Below are 15,331 nucleotides of genomic sequence, written 5' to 3'. Positions count from 1 at the left end.
AATGTCCCTCCAGACTACTAGGGCAATCATTGGTAAATATTGTATTTGTACGTCTCGCTCCATAATGGTAGCCATGTACCACCCCCACTTAGAAGATCCAACTTCAATCTGCATGCAGGATCATCTTAATCACTGTGCACCTAATCACTGATGTTAACCATTTGAGCAGCCCAGTAATACAACTGAATGTCAGGGGTCTGATCCTCCAGTCATACAACTAGGGTAAATTGTTTCGCGAGTGAGATCCTGGGTTGTTTCCCAGCCCACATGAAATTCCTGAGCTTGAATTTGAGTTTTGTAAAGAAGACCTTTGGAAGACAGCTAGGATAATTTAACACCACTGATAACAGTTTAGGTAGAGTTATCTTTTTGTAATATTGGCAGTGAAACGGAGGACCAGCAGCCCATGCCTGCACTGGATTCGGCGATCAAGGGGTGAATTTTTAACTCCAAACCCTCCCATCGGGAGTGTGACATGTTGAGACCCAAATTTTGAAAATGTCCCACCCTTACTGGAATTTCAGCTGTCCAATTATCTGGATCTGCACATGCTCCTTCGCTGTTAATGTATGACCTGAAAGCGCTAGAGTAGATCTGAGAATTTTGTAGCAGTGCTCCTCTATGCTGCCTGGTGGCACCATGCAGCTCTGCATTGACTCCATACTGCCCAAAAAGTGATGGAGTGAGCAGCATATAAGCTCCACTCAGAAGCACTGATGTCAGTTCCTTTCTTTCGCACCTTCCAACGCAGATCTGTACGTCCGCTCCCAACTTTGTCAGTCTTCTGATGACTCATAAACATTTCTACAGTGTGCTTGGGGACAATGTCCTCACGTAAAATAACAGGATTCCAACTGTGCTACGATTGCAGGAAGCAAATATGGGTCACAGACCTGAATTAGCTGTGCCATTGGTGTCTGGCCACCAGATATGACACACTGTGATAAATGTGCCCTGATGCACCAGAAGGCAGTTTGAGACTGGGAGGTAAACTTGTACATCACCTACCACAAGAAGAAGTTGCAATCTTCACACAATCCTCACTACCCCACCAAGTCAAGCGCCTGTCCTGATCATGGCCTATTCCCCTGACCACTTCACTTCCCTCTCGAAATCTTAAGGTAATTCAAAGTCCAAGAGCAGGCATAAGAATGCTAAGTGGTACTCGAGGCCCATCCCACCACTTTGACCCCAAAGATGTATGAGGACAACAAGATGTTAAGTCGCACTCAATCAAGGCCATCTGTCATGCAACCAATACCTCAGTTGGTCCCAATGCACCCTGAGTTCCCTGGGTTATAGTCGACTCTGAGGCATTCAAAGAGGCAATTCTGCAAATTTTCAGTGTGCCTCTGGCTCACCTTCAGACCCCACTATACAACAGGGGCTGCCAGTTGGGTTACCACAGGGGAACCTCCTGATTCCATCTGTTCCTTTGGGCCTGTTACTGAGGCCATACATACTGCAGTGCTCAAGATCCATGCTAGTTCCCAGAGCAAGTGGATATCTGGCCCAGACACCTATGTTGGATTCAGGATCAACATAGGTTTGAGCTCAACCCATGCCACACTACAAAATTATAAAAGCACAACTAACTGTAAAGCAGCCTGACTCGAATATAGTGTCTCTATGATGTTGCAACTATGAGAACAGGCTCCATTTTTTTGGCTCTGACATCCTGTGCCAGAGCAGAGTGCATCTCATGATACTGATGATGATGGTTAGAGGGTTGGATTTCTTCCCTTTCGTTATACTGATGATGCATTATACACTGATGTGCAAAATGCCTTTGGGCCTAATGCCTCCCGAGGCACAGCTTGACACACCACATGGGCCACCAGTGGAATAAGGAGCCTCATTTGCAGGGCTGGTTCAAAGGGCAGCTGAAGTACTAGATTTTACAGCTACCTTCCATTGAGACAAAAACAAATGTTTTTATACAAATGTTGAATCCTGAGCTGGCAACACCTGAGTCCTTGGTCCCATTTAATGATGCATCTATAGATATTTTAAAGGCTATCTCTTCAGAGCCATGTATTTGCTCGCATGCTAGCCAGCAGATGGCCAGACAATATAGGCCAGCACCTTGTGACCAGGATTTTCTCATCTAGTACCTTTCTCCGGAGACTCTCATTGAATAGGACTCTGTCAGTAAAATTAACCCTAATTCAGCCGGAGGGTTCGGATTATGCTTCACTTTTCTCCACTTTATTTTTACAGCAGCCATTTTTAAATGCATAACAGAACCACATTTCTCAGAAACCATCAGGAAATTGGTAAAAACAGAAAACAGACAAGGCAGTGTAGAGAGGCGTTGGGGTAATTACAAGGCGGACACCGGGCTAGAGATTTAAGTATTTATTGTAATAAATGGGAGCGCCGGGAACCGCACCAGCAAGTATCGTGGCTGGGCTACAGTAATCTCAAAATGGCAACGTGACTGGAACACTAGAGCGCTACTCTACATATCTCCCCCCTTTAGCAATACTGCAATACAAACAATAACAACCGGGTACTGTGGCACAAGGTAGTTCATGTTGATGGTGGTTATATTTTCATGTCAAACTCCCGAGTGCATGTTCTCGTGTCTCTGCTGTCACTGGGTGGGGCATTGTTTGGTGTCTCCAGTTCGTGACCTCCAGTGTCTGACCCACATGCTCCTTGGTTCTCCTGCTGTTCTTGTCAACCTGTGTCTTCTAGATTCTTTTGTGTTCTGGTGGTGTTCGTCTCTTCTTCGTTGGTATCCCTAGTGCTACTGCTATGTGCTTCTGTGTCCGCCGTATGTTCTTCCTCCTCCAAGTTCCAGTTGTCATCCTTTTCCTGTTGCGTTGCTCCCGTCTTGGCCCACTTCAACACTTTGTTGCACCTGGACATTCTGTCTTGGGACCATATCTTTCCGTCGCTTAATTAGGCAGATCTGGTGCAAACTTCTCGTACTTGCAGGGGCGTACTAAACTTGCTGTCGCCCTTTCTCCTCAACTGAGCAAGCTTCACTCTGACCCATTCTCCTCTTTCCAGCGACGTTTCGTTGTCCTTATGCCGCTTGTTGTAGTGGTCCATGTAGATCTTTTATGCTTTTTCTAAGTTGCTACGCACCACCGCCGGCGACCATTTGCTCTGTACTGTGCGTTGTTTCAACGCCACATTGTCTCTGGTGAATGGGTCCCGGCCCCTCAAAATCTTGAATGGGCTTATCCCGTTTTGGTGGTAGTGATGCAAAAAGCCCATACTGTACATAGGAGTTCTGCCTCCCAATTCTTCCCTGCATTGATAGCTGCTTGTACTAACCCCATGACGACCCTATTGAATCTTTCAGCTAGGCCGTTCCCGGCCGGGTGATATCCTGGGGTGTGTTTTGTCTGTATACCGTTCCGTTCCATGAAAGCATTCCACCTGTCAGACGTGAATTGGGGTCCATTGTCACATGTTATGACTCTTGGAATACCTTCTCTCAGAAATGTGGAAGTGAGGAATGCAAGTACGGTGTTGGTGCTCACTGTTTCACATATCTCGATTTCTGGGCACTTGGAATACCGGTCTACGAGCACGATGACATACTTGGGTATGCTCTGCGCGTCTAATGTTGGGCCCAGGATGTCTACCGCCAATACATCCCATGGATTGACTGGATTGGTGAACTTCCCTAATGGTGGTCGCAGTGTGGTCTGCGTCTTGTCTGCATTGCTGCATTGTGCACATTCTCTGACATACCTCTCCACTTGGTTGTCCAGTGCAGGCCACCAGTATGCTTGTTTGACTCTCTGCTTGGTTTTCACAATGCCTAAATGACCGTCGTGCAGTATCGTGAGTAAGCGCTTTACCAGTTGTCCCTGAGGGACTACTTTGTCTCCCCGCAGCAGGAATACCTCTTTGTCCCCTACGGACAACTCTTCTCGGACTTTTGTAGAATTTCCGTTGTTCTGCATCCAGATACTTCTTTTGTGGCCACCCTGTGACTATGAACCGTTTAACTGCTGTGAGGCTTGCGTCATTGTCAGATGCCGTTTTCTACTCTTGTGCACTTACAACTGCCTCTTGGTCCTCCGCATATGCTATGGTGTTGTCATCTTCCTCCGTGAGCTTGGGTGCCTTCTCCATCGCCGCCACCCTGCTGAGGTAGTCGGCAACTTTGTTCTTGGCGCCCAGGATGTACTGGACATCCTACACATAGTCCAGTACCTTTAGAGTCATTTTTGCTATGCAAGGTGTGGCATTTGCGTGTCCACTGGATGTGAGCACCTTGACCAGCGGCTTGTGGTCTGTTCCGAGCAGGAATCAAGAACCCCATAGGAATTGGCAAAATCTCTCCAATGAACAGATTGCTGCGAGCATCTCTTTCTCCACCACACTGAACTTTGCTTGATTCGGGGCCAGGGATCGAGACGCAAAGCTGACTGTTGTCATCTCACCTTCTTCGGACCTCTGCATTAGGACTGCTCCCAGCACTCTGTCACTCGCGTCTGTGGTGAGGATAGACAACATACTCTGGTCGAATCCATGTAGAGGTACAGCTTCGCAGATGTCTTCTTTGATTTGTTCAAATTCTTCCCTGGCAGCCTCCGACCACGCAAATGCAGTCTTCTCCTTCAGTAGTTGATGCAAATTGTGCATTTGGGTGGCGAACTGGGGGATGGACTTCCTATAGAATTCAGCCATTCCTAGGAAAGAACGGACGTCGTCCTTGTTTCTGGGTGTGGGTGCACCCTTTATTGCCTTCACTTTCGCCTGTTTCGGTGCAATGCCCTTGTCACTTATTTCGTGGCCCAGGTACGTTACCGAGGTTACTCCAAACTTGCACTTGTTCCATTCTGCAGTGAGGCCATTGTGCGTCAGGAAGCGCAGCACAGCTGTTAGCTTGGCGTCATGGTCTGCATTGGTTCTCCCCATGATTAGGATGTCATCCTGGAAATACTGTACCCCTTCCGTGACACTGAAAAGTCTATGAATCAACTTCTGGAACACCGCTGCGGCGGATGCCAATCCAAATGGCATCTGCCGGAACTGGTAGCACCTGAATGGTGTGATAAACGAGGTTAACTTCTTGCACGTGGGGTGTAGCTCTATCTGGTGGTATGCGGAAGTTAGGTCGATGGTGGAAAACCATTTAATGCCCTTCGTTTGGGGCAACATCTTATTGCTCCTCGGCAACGGGTACTTCTCTACTATAATTCACAGGCGCACTTTTCCATTGGGCTTCCTGGCTACGACCATGGGAGTCAGCCATTCTGCGCTCTCAATGGGCTCAATTATTCCGTTGTCTTCCAAGTGTTGCAGTTCTTGTTGCACTGCTTCTCTTCAATTAAAAAGAATGTTCCGTACTTAATGACTTACTGGTTTGGCCCCTTCCTTGAGGCATATCTTGTTGGTAAATTTTGTCAACTTGCCGATGGTGCCTCCAAAAACTGTCGGGAATTCTGACTTCCACTTGCTGTCTTCATATGTGTGTGTGGGAGCTGTCATCAGTACTTGCGTCGTGCCGCCTGGGTTCAAATGAATCCCTAATTCTCCTTGATCCACCTATCGTAACACTGAGGGTCCCATCTCTGCCATGTAAAGTGTCTCTTCCGCCGTGAGGCCTTGGAATTAAAATTGTAGGTGGCGAAATCCCACCATTGAAATGGGTTTCCTTGTGAAAGTGACAGGATGGATGTCCGGGGGAAGGAGGTGTGTGCCTATGATCTGTGCGAAGTCTCTGTCCCAAATACTGCATTGTATAATGATATATGGGGACCCTGAGTCGGCCACCATGGATACTTGAATCCCTCCTATGGAAAGTTCGTACAACGGTTTGCGTGTCCTGGAGCAGTCTATGCCCCAGATTTGGTCATCTATGCATAGTACATTGTCCTTGTCTTCTTCGCCCCCCCCTTCTTCTGTTTCAGAGTCCTGCGTCACATACTTTACTGATGTCTTCCCGGGTTTGCGTCTGCCGACCTTCTCGAAGTGTCCCATGATACCGCAGTATAGGCACTTGGCTCTAAAGGCTGGGCACCGTTTGTCATGGGCTGCGTGTGCTGTACTGCCATATCTGTAGCAATTGTTCTTATCCTCTCCTCGGTGCCTGGTGAGGTTCTGTAAATTGCAAATGTGTTCGTGCTCAGCCTCCATTTTGTAACCGCCACCATCTTGTGTTGCCCTCACTCAGGCAGTGCAGCGAACGCAATGTTTTCTGTCGTTTCTGCATTTACGTGTCAGGTGGCCTCTTTGCCTTTGTTTACTAACGAGTGTCAGGGTCTGGCCGAGTACACTAATTCCTGTCTGAGCTGATTAATCCCCGTCCGGACTATTTGTTGGTTCGCACCATTCTTTCCTGTAGGTTATCTTATCTGCTGTCCTTCGCTACACGTCTCATGCATTCTCTTGTTTCACGACTGTCCTTCTAGAGCATACAACTGTGTTTTCCTCTGCTTGTAAAGCGAATTGTGTGGATTCATTTGTAATTTACTTAAGGGGTCGAGTGACAAACATAACCGGGAACTTGAGTTACTTAAGACTTAAAGCATTGTCTATAACATTTGCCTATGTCTCATGCTCTTGTGTGACTGCATTTTGCATTGTATTGTACCGTATATAAACCTGTGCGCCAGGGAGTTAAGTGGCAGTCTCTTTTGAACCTCGTTATATCAACGACTTCTAAGACCACTGTACTAGCTGCTGCTAATAAATACAATCTTCTACGCCAGACGAAGAGTCTGTGTCTCTGTTTCTGACAAGGCAGGTGAATCCCGGGGATTTCAGGCGTACCCTGCGCCGCCGGGCCTTAAGGCTGCGGTTCTCCAACTGGCGCCCAAGGTGGGGCGACTTCAGCGGTAGCGGTTGAGCCCGAGGGTCGTGAGGAGCCCCGCCAGAAAATTCCAGAGGAAGCGCACCACGTGATCGACCCCTGTATGTCGAAAGTGGACCGAAGGTCTTTTACAGCGCGGCTACTCCTTTCTGATGGCTGCTGACGACTGCTGCCCTGACTGTCACCCTGCCTTGGACCCTTTGATGACGTTTCGTAAAGCGAGACGATAGACGGACCTTCGCTGGTGTAGGACGATCCTTAGTTAAGTATTTGGTGGGTCGCTCCCACAAACTTTGTTTTGTCTTGTTTTGGGGTTTTTATTCAGTTATTGCAATACCTGAAGCCAAGGTGTAAGTACGTTTGTGCTGTTTCATTGATTTATACCCCTTGTTGTTTGTGAGCAGTCTAGAGAAGTAACGATGCCTGGACTGAGTAAGTTTAAAAGGATTTGTTGCTTAGGTTGTACTAGGGATTCCCTGTTAGAGGATTCATGTCCGATTCCTCCAGTTATAACTCCCACTTATGAGCTCTATTCGAAACATGATATTGGTCCCATTACTTTTAACGAGACATGGGTCCGATACACGAAAAATAGTGGAGTTTTAAGATGGCCCCAAAATGGTAGTTTTGACCTCGCCATACTAGATAATTTGGAAGCAATTCTGTTTAGAAGGAAAGCCCGGCCGGCAAAGTTTGACTCTTTTCGCCTTTGGCGTAAGGAAGCCAAACAGAAAGAAATTAAGCAAGCGAAAAAAGATAAGAAAGCACAAGACATGTCAATTATACAGGCTGCTCAGCAGTTTAAAAATAATGAAGTAGATGGTGCGAATGAGATACTGGAGAGACAACATCACATGGTGATAGATAGATGCTATCCGATGTTGCCTACTTACCCTTCAGATAAAAGTAGGGAACTGGAGGAAGATTCCCTAATGTCTTGTTTATTGAATTCATCTCCGCCCTATGCCCAAACTCCTAATGTACCTCCATTACCCCCTCCTATTGCTCAACCAGTGGTTGCTCCATTGCCGGTTGTTCAGCAACTAACTCAGCCTACTAATGCTCCTTTGCTTGTCTCTGCTCCGCCTTCGCATCCTGTAATTCAGCCCCCACCTCCTCTACAATCCCCTGCTCTCTTTTCCCAGTCGGCTACGTTTCAGTCTCCGTTGCCTTCTACATCTGTCATGTCTCCTGTTCTTTTGAAGGATTCTCCTACCTCACATAGGAGAATAGCAGATGCTGTCTCGAACTTCTTTTCTCCTTTTCTTGGGTCTTTGAATATGTCTCCAGCTTTTTCTAGACGACAATCTCGCTGTCAACTTCCTCTTACGGACGAGAAAGTAGTTTTCGGTTCCCTTGCTCGTAAAGGGATTGAGAGAGGACTAGAATATAGTACAGAGGACATTATGAGTTCTTTTCATCAATGGGTAGAGCCCACACAGAGATACGTTTTTAATGTCATGTGTCAAACTCTTATTAAAGGATGGGAAGATATGGAGCTAGATTCAGTTCCTTCGGAGCTACTGAAGTTACAAGCTGATTTTGAGAAGGGTTTTATTGTAGGACCACAAGTTGAAGAAGCGGTGAATAAACTCGTTGCGTTTCGGGCCATGTTTTTGTCCCTGACTCCTTCTGAGGCTGATTCTGTTAATAGACAGGGTATTAAGAATTATCCGATGCGTGAAGTTCCTCCCGTATGGAGAGAAGCTGTGGTTGGTCCACCTCCTATCCCTGCTCATTTCCAGCGTATATGGGTCCACGAACCCTGGAAAAGGTCTGAAGTATTGGCGCTTAAACAGACTCTTCCGGACCCCCGTAAAAATCCTGCTGGATATTATAAAGAATTGTCTCAAACAGTTGAGGCTTGTATTATGAATTTGGCTGATATTGATATGTTATTTGGGAATGTTGTTCCACAAGCATTATGGGCACGGATTCGTAGAGAAAATCATGCTGCTGAATTAGGTGGTGATTGGGATGCTCTTAGAGCCGCCGGTAGAGGTCAAGTGGGTGTTGCGAAGCCCGATGATCTGATTACTGCCTTACCTGGCAGAATAATTGAATTAATGAAGACAATGATGCCTGCGGTGCGATTAAATTGGGATAAGCTGGCCGCATGCAAGCAGAAGAAAGACGAAAGCGTCTCGGATTTCTTCACTCGTTTTGAAGAGATGTTTATTGACCACAATGGTCAGGATCTGAGTGTAGAGGGTGGTCAGCGGTTGTTTGTGGATAAGTTTGTATATAACTTGCTTCCCGAATTATCGAATAAATTAAAGAGTTCTGAAAGTGCATGGGCTGTCTCTTTCCCTGCTAAAATATTGGCTACTGCACAGTATTATGAGAATAGAGATAAGGAGGAGAAAGAGAAACAAAAGAAGAGAAATAAAGATCTGAAAACAAAGGTTCTTTTACAGCAGGCTTATCCTCCACGTCCTGCACAGTCTCAGTTTTCTCAACCTTCACAGTTTCAGAGGGTGTTCCAGAAGCCTGAGTCTTTTGTACCGTGACCTTTGTTAGGTCCTAATCAATGTGCGTACTGTAAGGAAGAAGGACATTTCAAGAATAGTTGTCCGGTTTTATTACAGCGTAATAATGGGACGACTGCTCCACGAGGTTGTGGTAATTTCCAGTCAGGATCTAGAGGTAGAGGACGGGGTGTGTCCTCTCAGGAGCAGCGTTCTTTCCCTCCACCCACTACAAATTTCTTTGATCAACAGAGAGTTCAATCTGCGCAGTATTATAATGACGATTATCGTGTTGAAGATAGGATTGAAGATTTTCATACTGAGTAGGACAGCCAAGGACGAAGTAAGGGAGTTGTGTCGATTCCAGTAGATCAAAATGGGCCATATGTCACTGTCAATGCTATGGGTGTTTCAGAGCCGTTTCTTTTGGATACTATTGTGATGAGGAGTTCTATCATTCATTCTAAACTCCCTGGGGCACCTTTGTCTGGCTTAATAAATACTTCTGTAGGATTTTCTGGCGCCCCAGTTCGTAATCCAGTTTCTTGTCATTTGCCTGTTTCGATTGGTCCCTATGATTTGGATGCTTCACTTATTCTGACAACTGGTTGTGGTGAGAACTTGCTGGGTCTGGATTTGTTGAAAAGGCTACATGCAACATTGTATTGTTCTCCTTCTGGTGTGCATCTTACGTTAGGGAAGAAATTGACATCTTCTATGTATTTGTCCCGGGATCAGTTTCCACCTGAGTTGCTTTCTCTTCCTGAAAGTCTTTGGGCTACGGGTCCAAATGATGTGGGTCGTCTTGCGATCCCACCGTATGTTGTCACAGTTAAAGAAAATGTTAGAATGCCACGCATTCCCCAGTACTGTATTTCTGGCGATGGTGAGAGAGCGCTTTTGGCTATTGTTGATGATTTTATTCAGAAGGGCGTGGTCGAAGAAACGAGAGGCAATGTTTGTAATAGCCCTGTCCTCCCAATTCTTAAGAGAACTGATCCTTCACAGCCTCCTGTCTATCGATTTGTTATTGACCTTAGAGAAGTCAATAAGATCGTTGTGCCACAGTTTCCTGTTGTTCCAGACATTACAGCCTTGTTGACGATGATTCCTGCCTCGGCCGCTTGGTTTTCAGTGATAGACCTCAAAAATGCTTTCTTTAGTATTCCTATTGCTGAAGAAAGTAGGGATCATTTTGGTTTCTCTCTAGGTGGCCGAAGTTTTCGATTTAAAAGAGCACCTCAAGGTTATTGTGAAAGTCCCTCCACCTATAGCAAGGCTCTTAAGTCACAACTTGATGCTTTCTCCTTGCCTCCAGGCGCTACGCTCATTCAGTATGTGGATGATTTGCTGGTGGCTGCTGATACAGAAGATGTGTGTAAGAGTGTGACTGTTGCGTTGTTGCATCATTTGTCTGCTCTAAATCATAAGGTGTCGCCCTCTAAGTTGCAATATGCCCACCAAGAGGTTACCTATTTAGGTCATCTCTTGTCGAAGGAGGGAAGGCGATTGACCCCAGAACGTATTCAGGCTATTTCACAGATGTCTGTACCTACCACGCAGAGAGAAGTGCGTGCCTTTTTGGGTATCACTTCCTACTGTAGACAATGGATTCCCAATTTTTCACTTTTGGCTAAACCATTGTTGGCACTTACGTTGAAAGATACGCCCCATCCGTTCCCTTGGACGGATGAATGTCAGAAAAGTTTTGTTGACCTACGTACTGCTCTGTGTTCTGCTCCAGTGTTGGGTACCCCAGATTATAGCAAGTCCTTTACATTGTACGTTCACGAGAGAGAGGGTTGCGCTTTGTCAGTCTTGACACAGCAATTTGGAGATAAGCAGAGGCCATGTGCCTATTTCTCCGCTACACTAGACCCAGTAGCTAAAGCTTTGCCCAGTTGTCTCAGAGCTACAGCAGCTGCGGCGATTTCTATTAGACAGTCTGCTGGATTAGTGTTGGATAACACACTCATTGTTATGGTTCCACATGCAGTGGATACCTTGTTGAACAGAACATGAACACAGCATCTTACGAGTGCTCGTTTGTCTGGATACGAGCTGACACTTCTGGCGAGTCATGGGCATATCAAAAGATGTAACACATTAAATCCAGCAACACTGTTGCCACTCCCAGATGAGAAAGACGTTCAGGAAAAACATGATTGTTTTCTTCGAACGGAAGAAGAAACGAAGGGTAGGATTGATTTGAAGGACACTCCGCTCAAGGACCCGGATGGGATCCTATGGGTAGACGGTTCTTGTTTCAAGCTTCCAAATGGGGAAACTACTTCTGCCTATGATGTCACCACATTATGCATAATTGTTGAGACGGCACGTGTCGGACGTAATTCAGCTCAAGCAGCTGAATTAATAGCCTTGACTACAGCGTGTGTGTTGTCGAAGGGAAAGAGAGTGAATGTGTACACTGATAGTCAGTATGCTTTTGGCGTTGCACATAGCTTTGGTAGATTATGGAGGGAGAGAGGATTATTTACCTCTCACGGGACAAAGATTCAGCATGGTCAGTTGGTGACTGATCTTCTTGAGTCACTTACTTTACCTACACAGATAGCGATCATAAAGTGCAGTGCGCATAAGAAAGTTAAAGATGATGTTGGTTGTGGAAATGCGTTTACAGATGAGGTAGCAAAAACTACAGCTAGAGACACCACTAGCCGAATGTATGTGGCAGGTCCTGCGAATTGGGTTAGGGAAATTGGAATGTGTGAAGACACGATTGAGAGTGTGAAAATGATTCAGGGAGAGGCTACTGAGAAGGAATTGAGTACGTGGAAAGAAAGTACGGGAATGTTAGATTCGATGGGTTGTTGGATGGAGTTTTCGGAACATCAGCGATGGTTATTACCGGACGCTTATGTGTTGCCGGTTGTGACTATAGCTCATGGTCCAGCTCACATTAGTGCGAAAGGTATATGTAAGCTCTTGGCTCCTATGTGGCAGAATGAAGGAATCCCGAAATGTGCAGAGAATGTGGTTAAGCATTGTATTGTTTGTCTAATGCATAACCCAGGAAAGGGTACCCCAACTCCGCCAGGTCATTTTGCTCCCCTGTCATATCCTTTTGAGGTGTTGCAGATCGATTACATTCATATGGATCGATGCAACAACCTTAAGTATGTTCTGGTGGTGGTATATGCCTTTTCCTGTTGGATAGAGGCCTACCCCTTGAAAGATAACACTGCTCTGTCAACTGCTAAAGTGTTACTTAAAGAGTTCTTTCCCAGGTTTGGTTTGCCGAGAATTGTCTGGAGTGACAATGGAAGTGACTTTGTGGGTCAAATTATGCAGAAAATGTGTTCTGGTCTTGGTGTTAGACAGAAGTTCCATGCGGCAAACTATCCACAGTCAGCGGGTTTGGTTGAGTGCTATAATGGTTCACCCAAGCATAAACTAGCTAAGATTCAAGCTAGTACAGGTCTTGCCTGGCCTGACGCCTTGCCCCTAGCTCTTTTGTCAACCAGAACTACTGTGCACTCTCGTATGGGACTTAGCCCATATGAAGTGGTATTCGGACGCCCAGCTAATGTTTGGGGTGTCCCTCTTCCCAGGAAATATTCAGACATACCATATCCTTTGTTAATTGACTACCTGCATGACTTGACTGCTAAATTGAGTATTATTCGCCAACAGGTGCAAAGTGCTTTGCCAGAGGCCTCCACAGACCCAGGTCACACCATCTTGCCCGGTGACTGGGTTTGCAGCAAGAATTTTCTGCGGACTAAGAACTTGGAGCCTCGCTGGTCTGCGCCTAGACAAGTCATGCTCGTCACTCGCACAGCTGTGAAAGTGGTCGGGAAAAAGAACTGGGTGCATGGCATGCACTGTAAGAAAGTGCCATTGCCGTTACCCTTCAACCAGTGGATCTGCAGTGGCATAAGGGAATCTGAATCTGCAGCGATTCCTTGCTTTGTGCCTTTCAGTGACGCTCAAATTTATGGAACCCAGTCTGAGAAAGTGGATGACGACATTCTTCAAGCCGCTGTGCCTGCGCATCTTCGAATAGACACTACCAATCCAGAGACTTTGTTTAAGGACCAGACCGTGCCGAGCAAAACACGTTACAATCTGAGGTCGAAAGTTGACCAGAGGAACTAAACACTTTGAACATTTTTTTTTCCTTTTTTACCCAAAGACATTTCTTTTGATCTTTTTGCCCCCTTGCCTTTTTTTGGTGTGATATTTAGTATTAGATGTGCCATCTGTCTCCGTCGCAGGGTCAAGGTAGGAGACTCAGACTGTAACCTGGTTTTTGTTCTTTTAGCAAGTGGCTAGCGCCTCAGGATATACAGAAGTGAGTAGCTGAGTGATTGAGGAAAATTGCCGTGAGCGACATTTTTTTTTTAGATAAAGATGGATGGTACAACGACCGTAGGTAGGGAAAATAGGAAGCAGGAAATGAGATTGAAGTATTGTAAATTATTGCATAGTCGATTTGGTGTAACGTTGTGTGTTTTTATGTTTTTGTGTATTTTATTAGCCTGCACAGGTTGGATCGTACATGTTCTGCAGCAGAAAAATGTTGTTAATTCTACAACTTCTTTGCCTTCTCGTCTTTCTGTCCTTTCACATAAAATGCATACTCTACCTCCGCATGAGCAGATAAGGAGAGCCGAATATATGAATAATACGTTTGTCCAGTTGTTACACCAGCATCAGTTGGCTATTAATATGACTGACTGTTGGGTGTGCGGACTTATGCCACACAGTACACGTAAGGGAATGCCATATTTGGTTCTTCCTTTCTCATATGAGGGTTCAGCTTGGGCCTATCGGACTGTTTTCGGGCGCATACCACAACAGACTTAGAAGTCCCACCAAAACTTTTGGAAATGGATTGGATTTTAGCCATAACTCTTTAATTAAGGGTATAGTGGTGATGGCTAAGATCGTAGAGAAGAACAAGATTCCATTAGACGAGAAAAGAGCTTATGAAGGATCGAATGTTACCCACTATGTTTCTAGCCTTGGTGACAAAACTAGAAAGGGTGAGTCTTCTCCAGTATGGACCGTACCCCATCAAGGTAATTTTTGTCTCCAAGTTAATGGCAAGAAAACTGACAGCAAGCAGAGTTGTCTGTACACTTACATTTTCTCGTCCCCTGATTTCCCTCCGTTGGTTCCGTCTCAAGGAACATATTTTGTCTGTAACGACAGAGCTTATACATGGCTCCCTTCTAACTTTACTGGAACCTGTTATATAGCTTTCCTTCTTCCCCCTACATATACGGCTCCGTCAGACCACCACGAGTTAGATATAGCTGAGGTATATTCGATGCCAAAGACACGGCAGGACAAGAGGGAGGAGACTTCCTTAAAGGATTCCTTGCCTTTTGGGGTCCAATGGCCAACAGCAGAAACATCAGGCAATTGGTTCGCGTGGTTGAGACCACCAATAATGTTACTGCAGGTGCGCTAGGTAACATTACAGCAGAGCTTCAGGCTGACCGTCTTATGACGTTGCAGAATAGGATTGCGCTGGATGTGATCTTGGCAGACCGAGGAGGTGTCTGTAGATTGATCGGGTCTAGCTGCTGCATTTATATTCCAGATGATGCTCCGACAATATACAAGGCCATTTCAAAATTACATATCGTCTCCGAGTCGATTCATCAAGATGAAGGGGATTGGTCTTTTATGTGATGGTTTTGGGGAATATTGTCAACTTGGGGATGGAAGATCCTAACGTTCCTTGGAGCAATTTTGGTCATCATATTCTCTTGTTGTCTGTGTATCCAATGTGGTCCTGCAGTTTGTGGCCTACTGGCTACTTTATGTGTTCCACAACCTGTAACTCCGAAGACAGAGAATATTAGGTGATGGTGCAGCAACAGCTTGAGGATTTTATGAACATCAATGTTGATTCCGACTCAGATTAGCATGAGTTGGGTTGTTTTTGCCTGAGTAATGGCAAAAAGAGGCTCTGAGGTTCTGTAAATTGCGAATTTGTTCGTGCTCAGCCTCCATTTTGTAGCCGCCGCCATCTTGTGTTGCCCTCACTCAGGCAGCGCGGCGAACACGATGTTTTCTGTTGTTTCTGCATTTACGTGTCAGGTGG

The sequence above is a fragment of the Lissotriton vulgaris genome, chromosome 1_1, assembly GCF_964263255.1.
Source record: "Lissotriton vulgaris chromosome 1_1, aLisVul1.2, whole genome shotgun sequence".
NCBI lineage: Eukaryota > Metazoa > Chordata > Amphibia > Caudata > Salamandridae > Lissotriton > Lissotriton vulgaris.
The sequence above is the reverse complement of the archived record's forward strand: the minus strand, read 5'-3'. Positions refer to the sequence as shown.